Below are 11,381 nucleotides of genomic sequence, written 5' to 3' on the forward strand. Positions count from 1 at the left end.
ACATTTTCGATGTAATCATCTTTACCCCATGTGGACCCTTGTACCTCAACCAAAAATGTCCACAATGTCCCGTCTATAGACGCTTATATATTTTACAGTCTCCCAAGACATGCTTGCGGTCTTCAATTGTGTTTTAATTTAAACTGCGTCTTGCTCAAAATGTTACCCAACTCAATCAATCTGTTGCTCTAATCTTAATTGCTTTCAATTGATTGATCCTAATTAACGCATGCTGGCTAGCTGTATATTTTTCAATTAATTGCTAATGCAACTTCATACCTGTAACTTCATACCATACAGAGGTAAGTCTTTCTATTTATGAAGAGTACATCATTATATTGATAACAGTGTTTCTTTACAGTTTTTTTACGGTAAAAAGTAAAGTTTAAAAACAATTATTATGATTCTGTAGAATGTTATTTTACTTTGTAAAGTTGTCTTCCGAACCTGAGTGTCCATATGGCAGGTTAAGTAGAGTTCACCTGTTTAGTGACCTCGGCATATAAAGAGGCGTAGCGACCCTTCCTGGCGCCCGTGGACAAACTTTCAATTTGGCGACCCCCCCCCCCCCCCCCCCCCAATATATTTTTTATATTTATAATGCAAAACTGCAGCTAAAATGAGCTTTCAATTTTTTTTTCAACCCATTTTTGCGTCCCCCTAGGGTCGGCGCCCGGGGACATATGTAATCCCCGCCCCCCTCGCTACGCCTCTGAGGAATAGTGTAGTCGTCACTATGCCTCAGCCACCTTTACTTTCCCTAACGCGAGCAGTGTTTCTTCCAGAATTTTTTCTCCTGGCACTTGAAATTTTCGGGGGGGGGGGGGGGGGGATAAAATTTCCGGGTGGGGGGGACACTGTTAAAATTACATTTTTTTTCTATATAAATTACATTTCGTTCGGGGCGGTAGACTCTCTTCGGGAGGTTAGGGTTAACAGCCCCCCCCCCAAAAAAAAAGAGATGCCTGGAATAAACTCTACCCCCCACCCACTAAAAAAATACTTCAAGTACCCCTGGAGAAAATGGTCTGAACGTGACCTCATCACGTGACCTCAAGACCAGTCAACAGGATACACGGGGCACGGGGTCAAAGGGCGTGGGTGGATGACCTCGCACCACTAATCATATCCGGGTGGCTTGTAGCCCATTAAGAAACTTGTCGTTGTCGTTCCATTTTTTAAGGCGGTGACTAATGCATCCTACTATACAAAACTATTCTAAACCGAAAAGTCTCGAGTTCGAACCCTCAGGCAGATGAGGCTCGTTAGCTGGGGACAGCTCTCTTCTAAGAGAGACAACTCCAAAATCAAACAACTGCTGCCTTGTAGTTTGTACTTGGTTGGAAAAAGGCTATGTAAGCAAATCCAGAAAGAAAAGCAGGCTGAAATCTGAGTCATGACAGAGTTATACAGTTATGCGTCATGAAAATATGACGCATAACTAGTTGACACGTATACTTAATTGTGTTAGAGGCGTGGTCAAGTCGGCAAAAAGCTCACGGTTGTTAAAATTAAAAAAAACTCTCGAGTTCAAACGCTCTCTCTGATAAGGCACGATCGCTTCCAATACTAAAAATTTAGAACGAAGAAGAAGAAAGACTAAACAATATACAAACATGAGAAAAACTGACACCGCAATAGTTGTCACATGTAGAACTAGTTGTCATATACATAACTAGTTGTTACATACAGAATAAGTGTCACATATAGAACTACTTGTCACAAGCAGAACAGATGTCACATACAGAACAAGTTGTCACATATAGAACAAGTTGTCACATACAGAACTAGTGTTACATACATAATTAGTTGTCACATACAGACTAGTTGTCACATACAACACTAGTTATCACATACAGAACTAGTGTCACATACAGAGCTAGTGTCATATACAGAACTAGTTGTCACTTACAGAACTAGTTGTCACTTACAGAAGAAGATGCAGGTGAGATTTTCTTGGTTATAGTTGACGACATTGTTGTACATCTGACATGATGTTGTTCACTTGTTAACTTTTTTAGATGCTTTTTTTTTTTTGGTGTGTTCTTTATTAGGATTTTGTCGTGACTACGTGACCAAAGTTAATTAATTGCAAATTGACTTTTGTGGACCTGTTTAACGGTAATTGTTTTTTGGGGGGTTTTTTTGGGAGGGGGGGGGGGTTGTGATTATCTTTTGAATTGATCGAATGGTTAACGTTGAACTGGTTGTGGGGAAGTATTTTGTCACAACAACCTAAATTACGCTTATTGTTTAATATGAAAGTAGAAGAACAATATCTATAATAGGCTAGGTAGTGTGTCAGTCCGTCATTGCTATAAATTTTCGAACCGTAAAAGTAAACATCGTACCATGCAGTGCTTTTCAGTGCATCGCAGTGTCTTATTATAAGTAATGGAGTAGGGTTTGTTTATATAACGACATAGAGTTACTTTATAGACGCCACTGTTTTTAATCTTTTGCATAACGTAAAGAAAATATTAAATACACGCACATTCCTAAAACATATTAAAGGATCAATGTCAAATATCATTTTCCATTATATTCCTAAAAAAGTGGATACATTTTAATAACATAATAACAGTAGGGTAGAAAAATCAAATTAATTTAACTCTTTTTTTCTAATTTTGACAAGGGAGGTAATTTAAAAATAAATTAAACTCACTCTAATAAAAAAAATGTTAATGCAAATCTACGGACGTCCTAGATCTAGAAGGAATTAGTGTTGCAATAATATAATTAGCAAAATGTGAATGCAAATTATGCGGATGTGTAAGAGGAAATTATTTTTAGAAAATTATAATTAGCATGGATTGATAAAAGGCAATCTTTTATTTATTTTATTCACTGAACGTACTGTTTACTACTTATAATTTTTAATCAACTATGCCGCACTATTATAGACGCGTCATCACGTTCATTGGGTGCGCAATTGTTTTAGTTATGAAACTCTAGGTAAAAACACGGATATTTTAAATACTGCCTATCATTTATTGTATACACTGAACGTACTGTTTACTAATTATTATTCTATCTTTCGGTTTGCGGACAAGCTGGGGGTTTTATAGTCGTTCACTGAATCAGGCGCGTCCGCCGGTGCTCGGGCAGGGTGCGATTTGGCGCTACGGGCTAGACTGTGAGCACTATGCGTTTATTTTTGTATTTAAGTTGTGTTTATGTTAAGTGTTTATATTTTCATTTGTATTTTTATTTGCGTTTGTTTTTTTCTTTTGTGTTAGTGTGTTGAGTTTGTGTTTTTGTTTGTATCTGTATTTTCATAGTGTTTATGCTCTCTTTGTTTTCTTTTGGATTTGTGTTTTCTTTTGGGTTTGTTTTTTCTTTTGGTTTGTGTTTTGTAGTTTTGAGTTGTTCTGTTCCCAAGATGGTATATTTTAAAAAGTTTTACCGTGGCGGAGCACGGGTATGCATCTACCTCACCGTAGCAAAGCACGGGTATAAGCTACACACGCTGTACGCTAAAGGAATATACACCCCAATGCGGGGATCCGCACGCAGCGCGTAAACGCTGAGGTAATATTTATATCCACACCGTGGCGAAGCACCGGTATACGCTAGTTCTAAATAGGTTTAGACGTGGATACAATTATGTTAGAGTGCGTGGGATATTCGAATACTAGCTGTTGGCAGTTTTATTACACGCAAGCTACGATCTTAAAGAAATGGTGTTTAGGAAGTGTTCAAACGCTAGATATGATTGTCTGGTGCAAGAACCAATTACATGTAAAAATAAAGTACAGAGTACTTCAAACCTCAGATTTAAGTAGAGTTTGTTTCTTTGATATCATTACGCCGAGTCGTTATTACTCTCTCTTTAAAAACTGGGAAGTCTCACTATAGTTCTATTGACGCTGACAAAGGGATCCGACCTCGAGAATTATGGGCTAGCTATCGTGTGTTCTACCACTTAACCAAGCGTAATCTGAAAGCACCTATTTAACTGTGTCTGAACTGTCTGTACACTTCACGGTTGTTTCTACAGCCAACGGGAAATTATTTTTTCTTCACAGTAAAGATGGCGGCTAAACTTCACTTTTTCGTGACGTCTCTGGCTTTCTTGACCCTTGCTGTGATGACCAGTGGTCATTGGAACAACAATCAACCCAAGTAGGTTGAGAAGATGGACATTTAGGATCAAGATTTAAGCTTACTCTTTTAAATTAAAAAAAAAATCAGAAATTGTATAAATGATTTCTCTATTTTTAAAACGAAATTATTTACCCAAATTTTTATAAATCTTGTATTATTTGTTACTAGACTACCCGTTATCTAGTTAGATAACTGTGGGTTTCGGGGACATAGGCGCCAAAATGGGTTGGAAAAATAAATTGAAAGCTTGAAGGGGGTGCAAATCGAAAGTCTGAGGGGGGGGGGGGGGGGGGGTGCAAATCGAAAGTTTGTCCCCGGGCGCCGGGAAGGGTCGCTACGCCTCTGTTCGGGGTCATCCATAAATGACATCACAAAATAACCAGACCCCACATTCAAAAAGATGTCAAAGAACGTACATATTTGACTATTTAAAAAAGGGAAATAAGTCATGGAAGTGGTTTGAATGTTTTCCTATCATTCACACTACAACTCATGTAGTTTATATACTTTTTTCCTTTACGAAACAGCGAGTGTTAGTAACTGTAGAAAATCACTACTGTAGTAGATCTGTTTTTTCTTTTACAAGAAAATTATTTTTTAACTATGAAAAAATTGATTATGCTCGGCTATGGGCCCCTAAACGGCCTGCCCCCCCCCCCCCCCCGCATTGCCGGGTCTGGCGGCACTGTAGTTCCGCCCCTGGGTCTGAAATAGTTTAGTATATTAACTCAATATTATCTAGATCTAGATAGTAAAAGTTATCTAGATTCTACGACTTGTTTGGTTAAGTCGAGTTTTCTCGTAGATCTAGCTAGAACCTAGATAGATAAATCACTTGTATCCTTGAATTAGATGATCCGTGAAGCTAAAACGCAAAGATTTATATCAAATATTTAAGGAATAAAAAAGTTTAATAAAGAAACTCAATAATTTATTCTGATTTTAAAATGCTTTTTAATTTTAACGAATTAATTTTGGTTTGACCCAGATTATAGATCTAAAAACAACTCCCTTCGACATCTCATCTTAAAATTCTGATCTAGAGAAATTTATTTTATACTTAAATGAAAAGGACTGTTGAAAATTGATATAAGTGTTGGAACGTAATAAAAATAGCAAACGGACTTATCGTTAAAGCTGTAGCCGACAGAACATTAGCTATATAGTGCGTTATAATTATTTTTGAATTAGCAGCAAAATCTTGTATTGAAGCCGCCATTATTGTTGTAAAAAGTATATAAATCATGTGACGTCACTATTCACTATATGTAAAGACATTGTTCTGAACTTTTATAATTAATGTGGTTAATCTACCAATGAATAAATCAATAAATTAATTTACGTCTTTAAATTAATTTGTGATTAACAGTCTCTCTAAAAAAAAATGTTCTTTATCTAAATACTATTTTACAGCTCTACACATAGTGCAAATTCTCTCGTGTAACCAAACGGACAAACAAACAAAAAAAAATATTCAAACATGTAAACAAACTTGAGTTTTGGTATTATATAGATAAATTACTGTTTAGCAAATTATATAAAACATAGTATGACATATAAACTAAATTATTTAACCTAATTGTATAAATCATGTATCAATTGTAAACTAATTTAATGATTCAGTTACTTGTATACACGTTACATAAAATGTCAACCAAATTATTTTCCCCAGCCAAAGCGAAACGAGTGTTCCCCCCCTGCCTCCCAATAAAGCCTTACATCCAGGTGACGCTACAGGCCAAAAACGTATTGCAGGCGCCCAACTTTAAATACGTTGCCGTGGTAAAGCTGCTTCAACAAAACCTCTTGGGGTTTTTGGAGAAAGCGGTGGACTTAAACCAAGGTTTCAGGTGTGTAGGTTTACACACTATAGGTTCAGACACAATATAGTTTCAGGTGTGTAGATTTACAGGTTAAGTCATGTAGGTTTAAAAACTACAGGTTCTGACATGTAGGTTTACACACTATAGGTTCAGACATGTAGGTTTACAGAATATAGTTTCAGGTGTTTAGATTTACAGGTTAAGTCGTGTAGGTTTAAAAACTAAAGGTTCAGTTGTGAAGATTTACAGGTTCAGGCATGTAAGTTTACAAACTACAGGTACAGATGTGTAGTTTTATAGGTTCAGAGATGTAGGTTTACAAACTACAGGTTCAGGTGTTTAAAGAATGTCAGAATACACCTGTGGGCCAAACAATCAATACGGCAGATGAAGTAGAGTTTACCTGTTTCCGTCATCTCGCCGTATATAGGGATAGTATGGTCAGTTATTTTCCCAGTAGCCGTTTCCCTAACATAAACCTCGTACCGAATGAAGCTTGGGATTCGAACTCGAGACTTTCTGGTAAGGAGTATTGCGTTCTACGGCCCAACTACGCCGTTTCATTTTAGGCTGTAGGTTAACGTTACTTTAGAACAATCTAAACAAAATGTTGACCATTGAAACGTACATTGCTGGTGTAAAACAGTTGCTACATCGAGTTTTGATCTAAACCATCCCGTGTCCCCAGGTTCTCGTCGTCCTACTTTGTCCTAAACCATCCCGTGTCCCCAGGTTCTTGTCCTACTTTGTCCTAAACCATCCCGTGTCCCCAGGTTCTCGTCGTCCTACTTTGTCCTAAACCATCCCGTGTCCCCTGGTTCTCGTCGTCCTACTTTGTCCTAAACCATCCCGTGTCCCCAGGTTCTCGTCGTCCTACTTTGTCCTAAACCATCCCGTGTCCCCAGGTTCTCGTCTTCCTACTTTGTCCTAATTCATCCCGTGTCCCCAGGTTCTCGTCGTCCTACTTTGTCCTAAACCATCCCGTGTCCCCAGGTTCTCGTCGTCCTACTTCGGCAGCGCCCTCGGCTACATGGTGGACAAGATAAACGGCACCGCCGCCATACAGAACCAGACTTTCTGGCAGATCAGCAGCAACGGCACTGCTATTACACTTGGTATGGTCATTTACTTTTAAAATGCTGTAAAACTTTCTATAGTTATGTTCTGTAACAACATGATTTGACTCGTGTGTGATAAGATTGACATTAGTAACCTGACGGTGAACTTAGTTAGACCTCACAGACGTCAAAAGCAGGCAAAGAAGGGGTTGACGGTGGATCTACATTTTAAACGTTCATTATATTGATTGTGAGTTGATACAATGTGTACGTGACAAATTATATCATAATTCAAATGTCAACGATTCTCTGAATTTTTTTTCTCGGAATAGAGGAAACTGTAAGAGTAACCGGTGTAAACGGTATATTTAACACATCATTTTCATTGAAAACTTAGATCCATATGGTTAGCTTTTGAAAAATGCACGACCAGCACGCGTCACACGCATGCTTAGAGCGTGCAATCGATATGATTAGCTTCTTAAAACATGAAACCTGTATGATTAGCTTCTTAAAACATGCAACCTGTATGGTCAACTTCTTAAAACATGAAACCTATATAATTAAATTCTTAAAGCATGAAACCTGTATGGTTAACTTCTTAAAACATGAACTCTGTATGATTAAAAACGTGTAATCCCCCCCACCAGGTGTCTCCACCTACTACCCCAGGAACAACGAGGTCATCCTCTTCAACTTCACCACCAACGCCAAGGCCGGCCACGTGTGAGAGACAGCAGCTCACATTCTCACCGACATTGTCACTGACATTCTCACTGACACCATCGATGTTTTCCCCAGATCCTTTCTAACAAATTAACGAGATTACCTTTCTAAGATTACCTTTCTAGGATTACCTTTTGTATGTCACTAAATTTAAAGCATAGTTGGAAATCTTCTGTTCAAATGTTTGTTTTTTTGCTTAATAAAGCTTATATAAGATCCTAAAAACATTGTATATTGTTTGTTTGAAGGCCAACCAATTCCTAAACGAAAATATCGTGAAAATATTTTTTCACGAGAAAAATGGCCCGTTGAGGAAGGATACAACGGGCGTTAGGTTGATAGTGCTGTCTCTTTTCTCTAAATTACCCCCCCCCCCCACACACACACACACTCCAAAACATGTCTAAGGTCCCATTTAATTTAATATAATTATATACTTTTTCCAGTGTCCGCCCCCTCCCCGAAAATTCTACCCCCCGCCCCCGAAAATTTTTAAGTACCCCCACCTCTCTCCGGGGAGGAAAAAGTCTGAAAGAAACACCATTGGTCGCATTTGTAGATCATACAAACTAAAGGAAGAACCTGGGCGGGGCTTCGCCCCTACCGGAAGAGATGCATAAAAAAACTGCACGCTAAGCACTTTTTTTAGATTAGAAAAATTCCTCCCTCCGGAGAGGAAAAAGTCTGAAAGAAACACTGGTGTCGCGCTTAGCCACTACCCGAAGGAAGAATTGCATGAAAGAAACCACTTTTTAGATTAGACACATTAATTAGACGGTAATTTTATTATAGAGTATCGATGAAGAAATTTCTTTTGAGTTGGGGAGGGGGGGGGCTCAGACGTTCTTACGCGGGGGGATGGGCTTCGCCCCTACCCGAAGAATTGTATGAATGAAACTCTTCACGCAAACCACTTTTTAGCATAGACACATTAATTAAGTTGTAATTTTATTATAGAGTATCGATGACATTTTTTTAGTTGGGGGGGGGGGGGTCGGCTTAGACGTTCTTACAGGGGGGGGGGATGCGCTTCGCCCCTACCCGAAGAATTGTATGAAAGAAACTCTTCACGCAAACCACTTAGATTAGACAAAATTGGCTTTTTAATTCAATGTTTACTCGAGAATCAATGACGTCATATTACTGTGTGCACTCTCCAGCTTGATACTATTTTCTTCTATATGCTAAATGTGACGTCATATTTCGTTTCCGTATTACTATGCATGTTTTTAAATTGCTTGTGTTTTCTCTAGAGCGTTCTTTTCAGATACATAGACAGATAGACAGACAGCGAAACAATTAGTATTACTTTAATTTATACAAAATATAGTCATAGGCATATCCCTAAACCATGAACCTAATCTCATTCATGACAAAAGTCGCATTTAGAGTTTCTTTCAGGCAACTCTACTTGGGAGGAGGGGGCTTCGCCCCCCCCCCTCCCCCCCCCCCCTCCCCCCCCCCCCCACACACACACTCCAAAACATGTCTACCGTCCCATTCAACTAAATATAATTATATACTTTTTCCAGTGTCCGCCCCCTCGCAGAAAATTCTACCCCCGCCCCCGACAATTTTCAAGTACCCCCCACCCCTCTCCGGGGAGGAAAAAGTCTGAAAGAAACACTGGTCGCATTTGTAGATAATACAAACTAAAGGAAGAATCTGCGCGGGGCTTCGCCCCTACCGGAAGAGATGCTTGGAAAAAAAAACTGCACGCTAAACACTTTTTAGATTAGAAAAAGTTCCCCCCCCCCTCCGGGGAGGAAAAAGTCTGAAAGAAACACTGGTGTCGCGCTTAGCCACTACCCGAAGAATTGCATAAAAGAAATTGCAAGAAAACCACTTTTTAGATTAGACACATTAATTAGGCGGTAATTTTATTATAGAGTGTCGATGAAGAAATTTCTTTTGAGTTGGGGAGGGGGGGGGGGGGGCTTAGACGTTCTTACGCGGGGGTGGGGCTTTGCCCCTATCCGAAGAATTGTATGAAAGAAACTCTTCACGCAAACCACTTAGATTAGACAAAATTGGCTTTTTAATTCAATGTTTACTCGAGAATCAATGACGTCATATTACTGTGTGCACTCTCCGGCTTGATACTATTTTCTTCTATATGCTAAATGTGACGTCATATTTCGTTTCCGTATTACTATGCATGTTTTTAAATTGCTTGTGTTTTCTCTAGAGCGTTCTTGTCAGATACATAGACAGATAGACAGACAGCGAAACTATTAGTATTACTTTAATTTATACAAAATATAGTCATAGGCATATCCCTAAACCATGAACCTAATCTCATTCATGACAAAAGTCGCATTTAGAGTTTCTTTCAGGCAACTCTACTTGGGAGGAGGGGGCTTCGCCCCCCCCCCTCCCCCCCCCCTCCCCCCCCCCCCACACACACACTCCAAAACATGTCTACCGTCCCATTCAACTAAATATAATTATATACTTTTTCCAGTGTCCGCCCCCTCGCAGAAAATTCTACCCCCGCCCCCGACAATTTCAAGTACCCCCACCCCTCTCCGGGGAGGAAAAAGTCTGAAAGAAACACTGGTCGCATTTGTAGATAATACAAACTAAAGGAAGAATCTGCGCGGGGCTTCGCCCCTACCGGAAGAGATGCTTGGAAAAAAAACTGCACGCTAAACACTTTTTAGATTAGAAAAAGTTCCCCCCCCCCTCCGGGGAGGAAAAAGTCTGAAAGAAACACTGGTGTCGCGCTTAGCCACTACCCGAAGAATTGCATAAAAGAAATTGCAAGAAAACCACTTTTTAGATTAGACACATTAATTAGGCGGTAATTTTATTATAGAGTGTCGATGAAGAAATTTCTTTTGAGTTGGGGAGGGGGGGGGGGGCTTAGACGTTCTTACGCGGGGGTGGGGCTTTGCCCCTATCCGAAGAATTGTATGAAAGAAACTCTTCACGCAAACCACTTAGATTAGACAAAATTGCATTTTTATTCAATGTTTACTCGAGAATCGATGACGTCATATTACTGTGTGCACTCTCCGGCTTGATATTATTTTCTACTATATGCTAAATGTGACGTCATATTTCGTTTTCGTTTCACTGTGAAAGTTTTTAAATTGCTTGTGTTTTCTCTAGAGCGTTCTTGTCAGACAGATACATAGATACACAGACAGCGAAACTTTAAGTATTAATAGCGTTATTGTATCACACACCCTTCTCCAATTAACGCTATATAACTTATCCTAGACCAGCACCCCACACGCAAGTTCATTTTATTGAGACGTCCCCTGATCTCCCCAAACACACCCCCACATATCACACCGTACATCCACATATACATAACTTTTTTTTTACGAGGGTGGGGGGACTAAACAGAGTTTACCGCCCCCCCCCCCCCCGAAAATTTCAAGTGTCGTCGTCCCCCCCCCCCCCCCCCCGGAGAAAAAAGTCTGGAAGAAACACTGGGACTAAAGTTTCCGGGAGGAGGGGGAAGGGGAGGGGGTGGACACTGTTAAAAGTATATATTTTCTATACAAATTACATTTTGTTCGGGGGTAGCAGTAGACTTTCTTCGGAAGGTTAGGGTTAGGAGCCCACCCCCCACCCCCCCCCCCCCCCTTAAAAAATATTTCAAGTACCCCTGGAGAAAAAAAGGTCTGAACGAAACACTGGTGACATCATCACGTGA

The 11,381-nt window shown here is 39.6% G+C and overlaps 1 long non-coding RNA gene across 2 annotated transcripts; it reads left to right on the forward strand.

Annotated features, from left to right (window-relative positions):
• Nucleotides 1-253: 253 nt before the first annotated feature.
• LOC131927754 (uncharacterized) lies at nucleotides 254-7,926 on the forward strand. 2 transcript variants are annotated; one of them, XR_009383683.1, is made up of 6 exons: nucleotides 267-302; nucleotides 2,055-2,121; nucleotides 4,029-4,125; nucleotides 5,780-5,957; nucleotides 6,924-7,045; nucleotides 7,639-7,926. It is a non-coding gene; the product is annotated as an uncharacterized LOC131927754 (long non-coding RNA). The 2 variants fall into 2 exon arrangements; XR_009383682.1 differs by lacking the exon at nucleotides 2,055-2,121 and having other exon boundaries at nucleotides 254-302.
• Nucleotides 7,927-11,381: the final 3,455 nt, after the last annotated feature.

Source organism: Physella acuta, unplaced genomic scaffold, assembly GCF_028476545.2.
Source record: "Physella acuta isolate Inbredline_101_S28 unplaced genomic scaffold, ASM2847654v3 ptg000089l, whole genome shotgun sequence".
Taxonomy (NCBI): Eukaryota; Metazoa; Mollusca; class Gastropoda; family Physidae; genus Physella; species Physella acuta.